This window comes from Nothoprocta perdicaria, unplaced genomic scaffold (genome assembly GCF_003342845.1).
Source record: "Nothoprocta perdicaria isolate Ctin4 unplaced genomic scaffold, notPer1 scaffold_95, whole genome shotgun sequence".
NCBI lineage: Eukaryota > Metazoa > Chordata > Aves > Tinamiformes > Tinamidae > Nothoprocta > Nothoprocta perdicaria.
This window is the reverse complement of record NW_020456254.1, coordinates 2080919-2096128: the sequence shown is the minus strand read 5'-3', so window position 1 is coordinate 2096128 and position 15210 is coordinate 2080919. Positions and strand designations below refer to the sequence as shown.

At 38.8% G+C, this 15210-nt stretch overlaps 1 long non-coding RNA gene across 1 annotated transcript in view; it reads left to right on the top strand.

Annotated features, from left to right (window-relative positions):
- LOC112959054 overlaps positions 1 to 15210 on the top strand; it is a 150008-nt gene that overhangs the window by 785 nt on the left and 134013 nt on the right. The window lies entirely within an intron of this gene.

The following is a 15210-nucleotide window of genomic DNA, read 5'->3' as shown; positions in this document are numbered from 1 at the left end:
TAATCAATAATATATGTCTATGTAATAAAGTACAGTTTTAAACCCTATATCAACAAATGTGTTTAAGTTTTCAGCACAGTCAATGCTTAGTCAGATACATAGGGGAGGAAACTGGAGAGAAATATGGCAGAGGAATTAAGGAGAATGTTAGAAACATCTGTTAACATCTCTCAAGGTAATTCTTGTGTAAAATGTTGCTCCAATGGTATGCCAAAAGTCTGTATTGAGGATTTCTATGCATGACCCAGAAAGGGTTGTGGATAGTTTCTATGACAGTGCATTTTGCTGTCTAGCAATGATTACCAGTGTGTAGTTGTAGTCTTCCCAATGCAAATAGGTTTTATCGTAGCCACTCTTATATCTCACAAGCAGTATATAGTTTATGAAACGGATAATATTAGAGAAATATAGTACCATAACTAACAGTAAAAATCTTCAATACAGATGATCTTGTAAAGGTGTAGATGTGGTTGCTAAAAATTCAACATGACTTTCATTAGCACGCAAACTTAAACTATGGAGTTGAGTCTGTGAAGTTAGGGGCCTCCTTTTTAGGTCTGCTCTTATTTTTGCTCAATTGTAAATTAAAGAAAGGTCATTAATGAATAAGCCAGTTGATCAGTGATATTTCCTAATGGCTAATTTTAATATTAAAAAATTTTCTGCCTGTGTAATGTCCCGTAAAGGATTTTTTTTTCTGTAACTGAGTAAATGTTGCTTATAGTGGATTTTCAGTTAGGTCCTTGATGCAAATATAAATGCCTCATTTTTGAGAAATTAATAGAATCTTTGCAAGATCCTACTTTGAAGTTCTTAAATATTTTCAGTATTTACTCTTCATATGTAACAGAAGACATGAGGACTGCTTGCTCCTAAGCATTCATTCCCATTGTACTTGTCTAAACTGCTATTTACTCAAATGTATCTCTAAAATCCTTCAGAAATTCCTCATCTGTGTAAAATGCAAGCGCTTTTCTGAATTGAATGCTCAGAAACTTAATCTGTGGAAGACACTATACCTGTTTCGTCATCATATGAGTGTGTAATTTCTAAAGGATAGTGTGATTGCAGGTAACAAACAGCAGCTACTAACATCTTTAAGGCATCTGTGATCTGCAGGTCTCACTCTTTCAAACTTCTGCAGGAAGGCTGATAATTTTGGCCTTCCTCTCTGCCTCCAGCAAAGGTACTTGAAGGGAGTGATTTTTCAAAAACAAAACCAAGTTTAAGTTTTGAAAACATCAGTCTCACTCTTAGCTGTCATCTCACCTAATGTGATCAACTGGAGACTGTCATGAACTGAATGATGCCCCAAACTGAGGTGTTCTGAGCCATTTGACAGCTTGAAAATAATTACAAAGAAAAATTCTTTTTAAGAAGAAATTTTTATTGACTGAAATGATATTCATTTGTGTGAATAAAAAAGGATGTGTGTATATATAAATATATGTATTGTATGCATGTTTATATATGTATTTAATACATAAATATATATAAAGATTTCTTTTATCATCCAAAATGAATCAAAAGCAATGTAATCTGGTTGCAAAATCTGATATAAACACCATAGCTGTGTCCAGTGCTCACCACTTTAGGTCATATGCCATTTTTGTAGGGCAGAGAACCTGTTGTAACATTCACTGTTGACTCTGCTGCTGTTTTATTTTATCATATGAAAATCTCTTTTGGCTTCAGTGCTGAGTTCTCATTTATGTTTGTTTAATAGCTCCAGCAACATTCATGCAATATTAATTTCTTTCCATAAACCTTTTATCAGTTTCCTGAACTGCACTGACTCATCAAGTGGTTAAAAAGGAACATATTGTTTCATGTTTATTTTAATGGCATGAGGATAAGCCAGACAAAAAGACTGCGTGGGCTTTCCTGAATTTTTCCATTACAAAACTAGAACTGGTTTGGCGGGGGGTCAAAGTGGATTAGGTGTCATTTGACATAATTTGTCACTCATTACCCTCTGCAGTTGGAGAAATTGAAAAACTGCCTAAAGTGACTAAAGCTTGGAAACTTGAAGATGAAAAGCTTGGTGTGAAAGGTAGACATGCTTATCAGATACGGACACTGATAGAAAATTATATGGCACTCTAGAAGCTTGGAATGGTTTGCTCTCCAGCAAATATGGATAAGCTACTCCAGATGCTAGCCAAAGGAAGCAAGTAACCACATATGTCAATTAAACAAGATATAAGGAGAAAAAAAAGTAATATTGGGAGCTGGATGAGGGTATGTCCTCATACCCTACCCATACAGCAATGGGTAAAGAGAGACAGGGCATTCACACTTACTTGCTGCCTGAGTTAGAAGCTGAAAGAAATGAGTTAGCCCATGTTTTTCCTTACAGTTATCTTTTGAATGAAAAAAAATGAAAAAGAAGCAGCAGGAAATATTTTCATATAACCCATTCACTTATTCTTCAATTCACTTATTCTTAAAGCATTCACTTATACTCCTTTATTTATTAAACCTAGTTTTTGGAACTATGTCATGCTCTGTTTTGTATTTTAAGTAACAAAGCAATTCAGGTAAAGCATTAGCTTGCATAGCTTCCTAGTTGGCAGGTTTAAGCAAAAGTTGGCCTGCTGAAAGCAGCAAGGGAAACAAAGTTCTGATCTTTTCTTTGGAAACTGTAGTATTAAATTCTGGTAAATGGCACTGGGATCTTAAGACATCACGTAGTGGGAGGAAAGGAAAGGAATTTACTTCAAAATAACCATCCCTAATTGTCCTGTTTCTTCCAATTATTTAACTGTTTTCAGTACTCATTTAGAAGGATGGAAGTTTTTCCTTTAAATTCAATCTCCAGATAGCTAATCTCAGAAACTGTTTTATTTATTTTTTTAATCCCTGCATGGATACCATGGTGCTTTTGCTCCTTGTCACAGAATAACAGAATGGTTGAAGTTTGAAGGGACCTCTAGATTAGACCTCTAATTCATCCCCCTGCTCCAACAGGGACACCCAGAGCACAGGGCAGATTTTGAAGATCTCCAGAGAAGGAGACTCCACAACCTCCCTGGGCAGCCTGTTCCTTTGTCACCCTCACAGGGCAGAAGTTCTTCTTCATATGGAGATGGAACTTCCTGTGTTTCAGCTTGTACCCATTACCTCTTGTTCTATCACTGGCCACCACTGTTGAGCTTGGTCCCTTCCTCCCTACATTCTCCCCTCAGGTACTTAAACATATTGATCAGATCTCCTCATAGTCTTCTCTTCTCCAGGCTAAAGAGGCTCAACTCCCTTAGTCTTTCCTCTTAGGGTAGATGCTCCAGTCCCTTACTCATCTTTATCTGTCTCCGCTGGTCCCTCTCTAGACGCTCCACATCCCTCTTGTCCTGGGGAGCCCAGAACTGCCCCCAATACTCGAGGTGTGGCCTCACCAGAGCTGAGGAGAGGGGCAGGATCCCCTCCCTTGACCTGCTGGCAACACTCCTGATGCAGCCAGGATGCCATTGGCCTTCTTGGCCACGAGGGCACTGCTGCCTCCTGGTTAACTTGGTGTCAACCAGGCCTCCCATGTCCCTCTCTATGGAGCTGCTCTCCAGCAGGTCAACCCCTAATCTGTACTGATGCCTGGGGTTATTCCTCCCCAGGTGCAGGACCCTGCACTTGTCCTTGTTGAACCTCATGAGGTTCCTCTTGGCCCAGCTCTCTCTGGAGGGTCCAGGACTCTCTGAATGGCAGCACAGCTCTCTGGAGTGTCGGCCACTCCACCCAGTTTGGTATCGTCAACAGACTTTTCTCAGGGTGCACTCCATGCCCTCGTCCAAGTCACCGATGAACAGATTGAACAGCACCGGGCACAGTACCGATACCTGGGGGACACCACTGGCCGCAGGCCTCCAATTAGACTCGTCCCCATTTACCACTGCCCTCTGAGCTCTGCCATCCAGCCAGTTCTCAATCCACCTCACTGTGCACTCGTCCAGTGCACGGAGCTTCCCCATGAGGATGTTATGGGAGACGGTATCGAAAGCCTTGCTGAAGTCTAGGTGGACAACATCCAATCATCCAGCCAGTCATCCCATCGTAGAAGGCTATTGGTTCATCAAACGTGACTTCGCTTGGTGAACCCATGCTGACTACTCTTGATCAGCTTCTTTTCCTTCACATGCCTAGAGATGGTCTCTAGGATGAGCTGCTTCATCACCATTAATCTAATCTTGTTAATTTCGCTAATCATCTTGCTAACTCTAGTTCCAGACTAACGAGGAGGGCCTTGGCCTTCCTCACTGCATCTTTGCACTCTCTGACAGTGTTCCTGTATTCTTCCCATGTGGTCTGGCCCTTTTTCCACATTATGTATCAAGAAGTTATCTGTAGTGATCTGCAGGAACCCCCTGGACTGTCTGTTCGTGGCTGTGTGATTATTCCAGTGGACCCCAGTAGGGTGGCTGAAGCCACCCATAAGGACCAGGGCCTGTGATCGTGAGGCTTCTTGCAGATGCCTGCAGAAGGCCTCATCCACTTCCTCATCCTGGTCAGGAGGCCTGTAGCAAACTCCCACAACAACATCTCTCCTGTTGGCTTGCCCTTTAATCCTCACCCACAGGCTCTCGACCCACACTTCATCCTTCCCTAGACAGAGCTCCATACATTCCAGTTGCTCTCTCATGTAAAGAGCAGCTCCACCACCTCTCCTTCCTGGCCTGTCCTTCCTGAAAAGCTGCAAACCTGCTGCCAGCATGAAGTCATCCCAGAGATCTCATGGACAATATTAGGTAGTAGAAAATAGCTCTGTGAGGCCAACCAGAAAAGTTAATTAAGTATAGTGGTTGGTGCACTGTGCATCATTAAGTCAAGCCTCACTGACAACTGCTAAACCTCTCCTAGGAAGACACGGTCCAATGTCTGCAGTAGTATATGAAGATGCTGTGCCTCTGAATGGCTGTATAAATAATTACGCACAGCAGAATCAATATTGCTTTATGTATGCAAGCTGCACTTGTTAGGAGGGACTTAGATTAGCACAGCGTGTCAAAGACTTCCAAGCATGGCAGTACAAAGTCATGAGCTATCCAAGTCGGGATGTTTCCAAGCAGCTCAGAATATTAATATCCTTTCTTCCGAAGCTACAGAGCTTCTTGAACATTTGGATTATTGATTGTATGTGCTGATGACATGCCATAAATGGTAAACATGTGCTACAGATGATAAGAGAGAGGAGTCAGAATCCCTGAAATGTTTTCTTGAACTTAATGTGTTCCGCTTTGAGGTTTTCCAGATCATTGCCCAGTAGGATGGAGTTACAGAAGAAGTCCCTCAGCGTTGTTTAGCTAGCAGATGTCTGCAGTTACGCCTGCATTTGCAAGGCATTACTGATACAAAAGGTGTAGAATTTATGTCAAACACCTTTATAAATTTGCCTGAGCTTACCAAAGCCTTTCAGGTGATCATCGGTGGTCGTTACAGCTAAATTTAGTCTTCTGAGGAGTAAGTGTCAAGTGGTATCTCTACATACTGTGTTTTTTTTATTGCGCATGGAGAGAATTTCAGCTTGAGGTCTTGATGTTGCCATTTCCAAACTGAGTTCCAAGTGCTATATGTTAAAATACACATATGTTTGCAGTAAAAAAAAAAATCCAACCAACTATTTAAATCCAAATGCAGTTAATCTTCCATGCTACTGTAAGGAAATTGTGGGAACTTTTATCCATGATTGATTTATTTACTTTTAAAAGATGTTTGAATATGTACAGGAGTGTCAAAATCTGATATGATGTTCATAGAAAGGGAAAACCTGCCATTATCTGTTATTCTGCAAACTGAAGATTCATGTGTACAAACCTATTTACACAGATCATTCAACTGGAACCAAGAGAGAAGGTACATATTTTTGTACCTAGGTACACCTACATATTTTTGAGAATGTTCTTTTGAGGATTGTGCCTTAGATGCTCAAAATATGTTACTGAGGATGTGCAGCTCAGCCTTCCCTAATAGGAAAATTTTATTACTTTCATGCTGAATGTGCCTAAACTATTTTAGATTTTACAAGGAGGTTAAAAACTGCAGCACAGTGACAACTTCATCTGCTTTCCCTTGCAGTAGTGTTGTTTTTCTTCTCCAAGTGAGGACAGGCCAACTGTAAAATAACACATTTGCTCCCTAAGTCTGAAGTAAAAGGCCATGTATCTTCCAAACAATCTGATTCTTGCATCTGTCTCATTTAGTTGTTCAAATATCTCACTGTGTGATAGTGGGGTAGAAGAAATGTCTAGCGCAGCTTGGCATTAAAACAGGAGCCCTGATGGAAGGTGAAGTTACAATCTTTAAAAAAGGCCCCTAGCATGAAATGCATAAAATGCAACTGTGGCTATCCCACTTCCCAGCTGTCACAAAAATCTTTACTGTGGCTTTTTGTGAAAAAGCTCAAGTTGTTGATGCTGTAGAGCACAAAAACAATTCCTCGGGCTTCAGAGGCTGCACTGACGTCCTGCTGTGCTGCAGGAAGGGGAAAGTGTGTACACCCATTAGCCGGTTTAATCCTGTATATTCCTGTGCCTAATTGTAAAGGCCTGGAACTGCAAGTGCTGCATTAGTTTGTATGGGTCAGGCGGCCTTTGCTTTCAGCTCAGGCAACAGTATATGGAAACTTTATATGGGCATATGCTCTGATAGTATATGGAAATTTTTGCTTCTTCCCTAGTGGTGTATGTACCCTATGGTAGGGTAACTTCCTCCAAATATCAGGATTGGATTTCACAGAAGGATGGCAAACGCTGCAGGCAAAATGTGTTTAGTCAGTATGCTTTCTGGGGTGAGTTCGGAGATTCCGGGAGTGTTTGGTTAAAAGACCCTCGCAGCCGCAAGTAGTCATTTTGGGCATGGATCATTGGACAGTGAACTTAACTACTCCCTCACCCAAATTATGTGTTGTTAAAATAGCCTGCTGTTGCTAGTGAGGTAAAAGAAATGTCTAGCACAATTTTGCATAGAGAGAGTAATGAAATGGATGGATGTCCAAATTCTAATGTAATGATTCAATTTTAACTAGGACAGAAGTTCTAGAAGTTTAGAAATTGCTATCTGTTAAAAATATTCAATTTTTCTATGAATGTTTGGGTTGGTGTGAAGACTTCACTCTTAAAAGATTTGTGTGTGCTTTTACTACAAAACAAACAACCAAGAAAAAAACACCACCATCCAAAAAAAAAAAAAAAAAAAAAAAAAAGAAATTCTGTTTATTTGCTATTTTCTGGAACTTGTGCAGGGTGGGGTGTCTATAAGTGAGTAACTCAGAAAATAGACATTACATTAGTGTATTACATTTCACGTCAGAATATATTAAAAAATTGGAAACATTGCCCCTATACACACTTTTTACAAGTGTGTGGGTGGACCCTTTCATTGATTGCCTGCCCAAGTGCTCTTTGCAAAAGTTTGCTTGGTGAGTTATGTACCAGCTGTTGGTGCCAGCATTTGTTGGAGGTATTCAGAGACGTTCTCAATTTCATTGCTTTATTATGCTGAAATAAGAAATTGAAATTTGACCTCTGGGAGACCGTGACAAAGTACAGTCTGTTTGGAAAAGGCATTAGGGAGTCTCAGTAAAATTTGTGGCTGATGAATCATGAAACACAAGAGCCTGAAAAGGACAGTGTGGTCTGGAGAGATGGAGGGAACACTGGAGTGATATGCTGGCAATAAGGTGGAAAAAAAATGAATCCTGGCTTGGCTCTGTGGCGCATCCTTGTCCCATCTCCCCTCCATGTGGCATGGGAAAGTGCCATGGCTTACTCTTTGATGGTGCTGGATTGCACCTTCCAGAAAAAAAGAAAAAAACCACAAACAAAAAAACAGGCACTTGCTTTTTTAAATTGTTTAATTTTCTGCAAAAAAAAAGGATAAACATAGTTATGTACCAGATATAGTAAGAAAAGTCATTCAAAAAAAAATTGAAATTGGTGAGTTGGTAGTGATAGCTGTAAGTATTGGCTGTACTGTGGTTGTTAAGTGTCTCTGGACTTGAATGGAGGCAAGAATTACTTTTATTTATAGTACTCTAAAACAATGCAATTTTATATGCATATGATAATTTTAACTTTCAATAAATGTTATGGTTCCAAGCAGATCAACTGAACATGATGCTGTGTTGAACTGAACTGAACAAGATGCACGTGTTTTTAAAATGAAAGACATAAATTTGTCAAATGATGCCCTTATTGTGATGCCTTCATTACTCGGGAGTCCTTATTTTGTACTGGATTGGGTCCAAAGCAGTATATTAAGGAAAATTAGAAAATAGGATACGTCGTCCTTATTCTAATGCTTCCAGCTATGATAATCAGTAATGAAAAACAGTGATATATGTCACTGTTATATGTCCTCATTTAATAAATGTGAACAGTCTTAAAGTGAACTAATCACAGTAGTGATGACTAACAGTCCTTTCATTCCACATTACAACCAATTGAAAGCCTTTTATTTAAACAGAATGTTCTTTCCTTCCCTATCCCCTCCATGGCAACAGCAACAGAAGTTACTCTAGAAATACATAACAGAACAGTAAATATATTTTATGGTCCCAAGCTATTGAGTTTTAATCCTTTACTTAAATAGCACTGGCTGCTTCTTTGCATAAATTGAGATATATTTGTTTTCTTTGGTCACTATGTCAGTGTACTCCTGTTTTGACTGGTAGGATCTGGGTCATATAAAAAAAGTTGGTAACTCCAGAGGGTATTAGGGAAGAACAATCAGTGAATGTAGCATTTAGTAGTAAAGAACTGCTAGGTTATTACCTACATTTTGGACCATAAACACTTAAAGGGAACATTTCTAGCAAAAAGAAAGTGTTTTAAATTCTCTAATGCATCAACTGCTTGTGTAAATATTAACTAATATTGATATACTGGAAGTATTAGGATAGGTATGATTATGAATAGCTGCACGCAATGTAATTTTTAATGGTAAAAATGGCTTTTGTGAGACTTCTCTATCTGTTACAAAGCTGCAATTGCTTCTTTCTCTGTAGTGAAGTTTGCAATAGATGAAAGATGTATTATTCAGCCAGGAATTATATAATGTTCTGCTGGGAAAAAAAGATCAAGTTGAAAGCTAATGAGATCTGACTTCCTTCAGATTTTTTTTGTTTGTGCTGTAGTCTTCTCTTTAAGTCTACATCATGCTGCTGTATCTCAATTCCAATGAAATTCAGATATTAGGATTCAGAAAAAAAGATACTTGGGATAGATGGCTGGAAATTTAGATAGTGCAATTGCTAACAATTTCATAATTCATTGAACACTTGCAGAAGACCATCTACAAAACTAGTTTCTATAGTTTCTATAGTTTTTTTATTTTGTTTTGTGTGTTTATGTTTTTTTTTTTTTCATTTTTCAGCTTTTATTACTTGTACTTAACTGTTTCCTGGGGGTTTATTAAAAGAAAATAAAAAGTAATTGTATAACCTCAAGAAAAAATGTCCAATCCCCTTTCTCCTCCCAGAAGGTTTGATTTTTCTCCAGTCATTCAGCTTTCATATTTCCAAATGGAAATGCTTACTAGACTTTTACAATAATTACAATTCCTACTTCTTTTTACCAATGACCTGCCTTCATTTTAGTGGGATATTGCTGATGGTTTATTCTGGGCAATTTAAAAGATCGAACTGTTCTTCACAAACAGTAGATGTTGCAAAAATTTCCTCTTCATTTTGGTACCTATAATTTTGACTAGTCACATGAATTTGATGAATGATTATATTCTAAATATCTAATTCTCAAAGGAGGCAAGCTATTTTTTAGTCTTTTCACTTCCTCGGTCAGAAATTGCTATGAGTAATAGCCGAATAAAAAATGGACCAATATGTTCAACGTAATATATGATAATGCAACACTGCCACACATATTCATAAATATTAGACCTGTTTCATGTTTCAGACTTTTTTTTAATTGATTCCAGTTTCATTATGCTAAATTTAGATTCTTATTTTCAACTTTTCCATTAAAATATTTCTAAGATCTAGAACTAAGATTAACGGAAACACCAAATTCGGCAGCTGCAGCTTTCCCAAGCCTTGTGAAATTAATGCAATTGTTCCTTCCTGCTTTGCTTAAGCAAATATATCATAAGTGCAGATTACCTTAGTTGATACTTTCGTTTCTCTGTAGTTACAGTTCTTATACTTCTGGTTTTGTTCTATCATTCTTGCATTTATATTATGGCTATAATATTTGCTACTCTTTTGTAATAGTTGATGTTGATCCAGGCCTTGCTTCCTCCTTAACTTCCTTTAATAGGTGAGATGGGGAGTTTTCTGGAAAGAAATATCTTGACATACTATCAATTAAATTATTTCATGATAGACCAGAGGAAACAGCAACTCACAATTGTAGGGCTAAGGGTTTTTCATCATTTATTTCATTTTCATACAATACTTTATGAGTAAATATTTCCTTTATTTTATCTAAATGTCCCTACATTGGACATAAATGGGAAAATGGCATTTGTTAATTAAGCTGCAGTAAGTGCAACTACCAGTGCCACTACAAGCTGCCTTTATAGAAACCATGACAATGACATTAAGCATTTGCTAAACAAAACCTGCTCCTGTATGTCATGCAGTTTACATCCTGATTACTATTAAGGAATTGTTGGCACAGGCAGAAAATGTTTTGTTAAAAACAGAATAGATAAACAGAATTCTCTTGGTCTGAAATCACCTGTTTTCTGGGTGTAGATCTAGATGGTGAGGGAAGCATAAAATTCTTCCCTTCTTGCCTTTTTTACAAGCTGATGCTCAGGTGTTACAGTTTTATGAAGCTGCAGCTCTCCTTATTTCAGGAACCACATCTTTCAGGCAGAAAAATACTTTCTAACCACATAAAAATGCACATCTCTTCTGTCCTCATGAGGACAATTTACGAGAACTATGTATAAAGGTTTCCTTCAGGTAGTGGGGGCCCTTGGTTTCAGAACCTTCTGGTCCTTAGAGAGCTCAAAGTTCTGGTTCCTGCTCTGCAGAACCATGACCTGGGGTAATCTCCAAAAAATTGAGAATCCCAAATACTTTGAGGATGCAAATTCTTCATAACTAATTATTTATGATTTGCCCCTTGTTTTCAAAGTGGCACAAAATTTGCTGTATTCTAATCCATGTTCTTCTATGCTCTTTACATTGCTTCATCTATGTTTTACCAGGAATTGCTCCTCATTCGATCAACTCCACACTAACTTTCTGTCTGAAAAAAAAAAACAAAAACAAACAAAAAAAAAAAAAAACCAAAAAAAACCCACACACTTTATGGCCACATAATCAAGGGCATATTCTTAACATACTCTATTAGAGAAGAAAAAAATGCAAACAATGTCAGGAAAGTCATCTATCTGATCTTTAGAAAGACAATTATGATGATTTGAGGTTTTCTTAGTGGAAAGAAACAAATTAATGCAGGTCATTGATTTTTAAGAAGCATTATCCTGTGCTAGTCAAGGAGATTTTGCAGGCAGTCTGACACATGCAGAGGAGTTGAGCCATATGTCACTGCAGCACAGTTGTCCTTTGGCTTGAATAAAATGAGAATGTGAAATATTTTATTGCTTTGGGTGTTAATACTGGTCATAATCAAGATGAGACAGGATCATCTACAGTATCAGGGTGGGAGTTACTGCAATTCCAGCAGCAAAAAATTTATGGAGGAACAGATTGATTTATTTCTACTTGTTTACTGGCTGTGCCTGGGAGCCGTGCTAGCTGCATGCCTGAATACGTGCTCCAGAGGAGAGCACATTGCAGAAGTCTGTGCGTGTTGTGCTTTGAATGGCTAACTTTTCCCTATATAGGCAGTGTCTCAGAAATATCCTATCCAGTTGCAGTTGAAGAAGCTGTGTGTAGTACTGATTAGTGGCATTTTTTACAGAAGTTGGAAGGCAATCTGTCTGAATTGGGGTTTACCACTCATTTAATATGTTCTAACGGTACTGGAACCAACTTTAGATGCAGCCAAAAAAAATGCAAGAGCTTCTGAGAAAGGCTAAGAAGATGGAATTGGGATTTTCTGCTCTGAATAGTTCCTTGCAGCAGCTTTGGTGGAGAGTGCATGGAGCAAAGGGTCAGCAAAGTGAGCAACGTGCCCTGCTTGCAGCTCTGTTCTCCAGAGCTCTTTGGCTCAGTGTTTTCCCACCCTCTGCCATGCTGTCCTTGCAGGACAGAAGCACAGTCAGACTATGACCTGACACCTTTTTTCCTTACCAGTAGGCTGGGATGCCCTGGAGTATGAACAGTGTTTGTTGCTCAGACGAAGGGAAGCTGATTTTCCCAGATGAAGGATGACAGTATGAAAGGACACCATACAGGGAAAAAGTCTTGGGGCTGTGGACAGCAGAAGGAGCCCAGAAGAACATAGGACTTGGGGGGAAAGGTAATCCCAAGTGAGGCAGTGGGCTGGGCAGAACAGCAATTTGCTTTGGTTCCCTCTCCTCAACCTTTCTCTCCCACTCACCTTCATTCCTAGGTGTATAGTATTCTGCCACCAAAAGTAAAATTCAGTTTTGCCTCTGTGGCTGAGAATCTTCATAAGGAATCAAAGAAGGCAATTGAGGAGAACACATGGAACTCAAAAGTATGTGTTCTTCTGAAAGAACACATAAGAGGAAAAAAAAAGGAATTATGAAGAGTGCAGATCAGATAGATAGAAGAATTTTTGCTCGTTCGCTTCATCAAGTATGAGTTAGAGAAGCCATTTCTATGAGGTTCGGTTCTGAGATGATATTGCACAGCCTGGTTTCTGCAGCAGTTGGTTAGGTCAAAAGCAGAGAAATTGTTTAGACTGCCAGTTCCCTACAGAGAAGTCTTGACCATCATTCGTGTTGGCACTGCCTTATATCTCCTTTTCCATCTGCTAGCCTAGATCATCATTCACCTGAAATCTTCATTCTTAAGATTCATAGAAACCCTCCACAAGTCTTATTGTGTCCAAGAAAGTCTTCATTTCCCTCTGAGCTGAATATCAGGGTATATGAGTGGTTCAAGAGTTTGTAAGGGTGTATGTGTACTCCGGGGAAGTGTAATGGTTTCTTTTCAAAGCTACACCTCACAGGAATTTTAAAGACAAGTCAGTAAAAATAATTAATGAGAGTTATTGTTTGTATTCAGGAACACCATGCAAATTCAGTGGATACAACTTGTTGTAGGAATGCTTTAGCTTTTATGCTAATGTATAATTGACTCTTCTATAATTTAGTAGATCTGAAAATGTACTAAATATAAACTTTTAAAGAATATTTTTGAAGCAAAAGCATGCCTTAATTTGGGGAGAAATAGCAAAAACTCTTGGGGTGAATAAACAAAAATAGGGGCTATCTATAAATTATTTCAAGAATCTGTGTTTGCTGACTTGGATAAAGAAAGTCTTGGTTTATTTGATAAGTTAACTTCATTGACAGAGCTATGGAAGATCATATCTGAGATGGAGACATGCAAAGGGAAGAAAGATAAGAAGCACCTTTGTGGATTGTCCTCTTGTTCTGTAGGTGTCATAACAGGTGTTGTTATTTTGTGGCAAGGCATCAAGGCAAAAATTCTTTATGTGCTGACATGCTCTTTTCTATCTCTGAGCAGTTGACAATTCATTTGTAATCAGTGCATAAATGAAGCCTGCAAACAGCCATCGTTGGTCAAGGTATCTGGCTATCTCTGTCAATCATTACACTTTTTAAGCCAGGCTAAGTGTTCTTTTGCCCCAGCAAGAGTGGTTCAACAGTAACTGAATGAATTGTTTAAGGCCCATTTCTATTGATTTAGTCTGATCCATTTAGTAAAAACCTGAGGCAAAGTGAAAGATGCTGGCAGTGTGAGGGTCTCCACTAGACAGGCTGGCCTGACAAGCCCACAGGAGTGATAATTGAAGTCACTGCAAAGAGAAGCATAAGCTGAGCAAGAAATCAGTGTTTTTGCAGAAATATCATTATTTAACTAGCAGCGTGTTTTGTCAGGGGTTCATGTGTGGAACTGTGGGTTGGAGCCATAGTAGTGGCTCCATCAGCATCACAGGAAATTGTGAATGAACAGGTAAAGTGAGATGTTCTAATATGAAATGTCCTAACAGCTTTCTTTGTGTTTCCATCATTTTGTGTTTCCATCCGTTACAGAGAATGTGAAACTGTCTGTAAGCAAGAAGATTAGAGATGGATTCTTCAAAGTTTTAACTTCTGAAAAAATGCTTGCTTACTCTGAAGCAAGATTCAGTAATGATTTTATGAGGTTTAGTAATGATTTTAGCCTGGAGAAGAGAAGGTTGAGAGGAGATCTGATCAATATATATAAGTATATGAAGAGGGAATGTAGGGAGGAAGGGGCCAAGCTCTTCTCAGTGGTGGCCAGTGACAGGATAAGGGGCAATGGGTGTAAGTGGCAGCATAGGAAGTTCCATCTCCGTATGAGGAGGACTTTCTTTCCTGTGAGGGTGCCAGAGCAGTGGAACAGGCTGCCCAGGGAGGTTGTGGAGTCTCCTTCTCTGGAGGTCTTCAAAACCCGCCTGGATGCCACCCTGTGCCACATGCTCTGGGTATCCCTGCTGGAGCAGGGGGATGAATTAGACAATCTCTAGAGGTCCCTTCCAACCTCAACCATTCTGTCATTCTGTGAATGATGATGTGGCCTTTTAGTAGCATATTTCAAACCATATGTCAAACCAAAAAGCATATCTCATATAGATGTTTATGTTTTAATAGTGTGAAGTTATTTTTTATCAGGTATGCTATTATTATGTATGATACAATGAGACCCAAAGCAATTGTCCCTTGTCTAAAGACCGTGACTCCAAGAAAGACAGAAATACTACTTAATTTTCTGTTTATTTAAAGAGGTGCCTTTTCCCTCAAAATTAGTTGTCAGAGAATAGAAGGACAGACATTGAAGCTGGTAACAGAGAATAAGAATCTAACTGCATATGGAAGGGTAATGGTTTTAGGTAATAGAGGTCTTTCATGGCTGCAGTAGCATCAAAGATTGTAATGGACATGATGGATACCAAAGGGAAGATGGGGAATGAATATGGATACAAATGCTTGAGGTGTAGCAAACCTTTGCTTTTTAGGATGTTTTGGTGCCTGCTGCAAGAGGAGGAGAGGCTGAGACTATAGGACTGTATCTTAGATAAGATGTACCTAAACTCCTCACTTTTCCTTTTCTTCAGTAGAAAAAAAAAACAAAACTTTTTTTTTTTTCCTTATTAGGAAGTTCATTTTTGA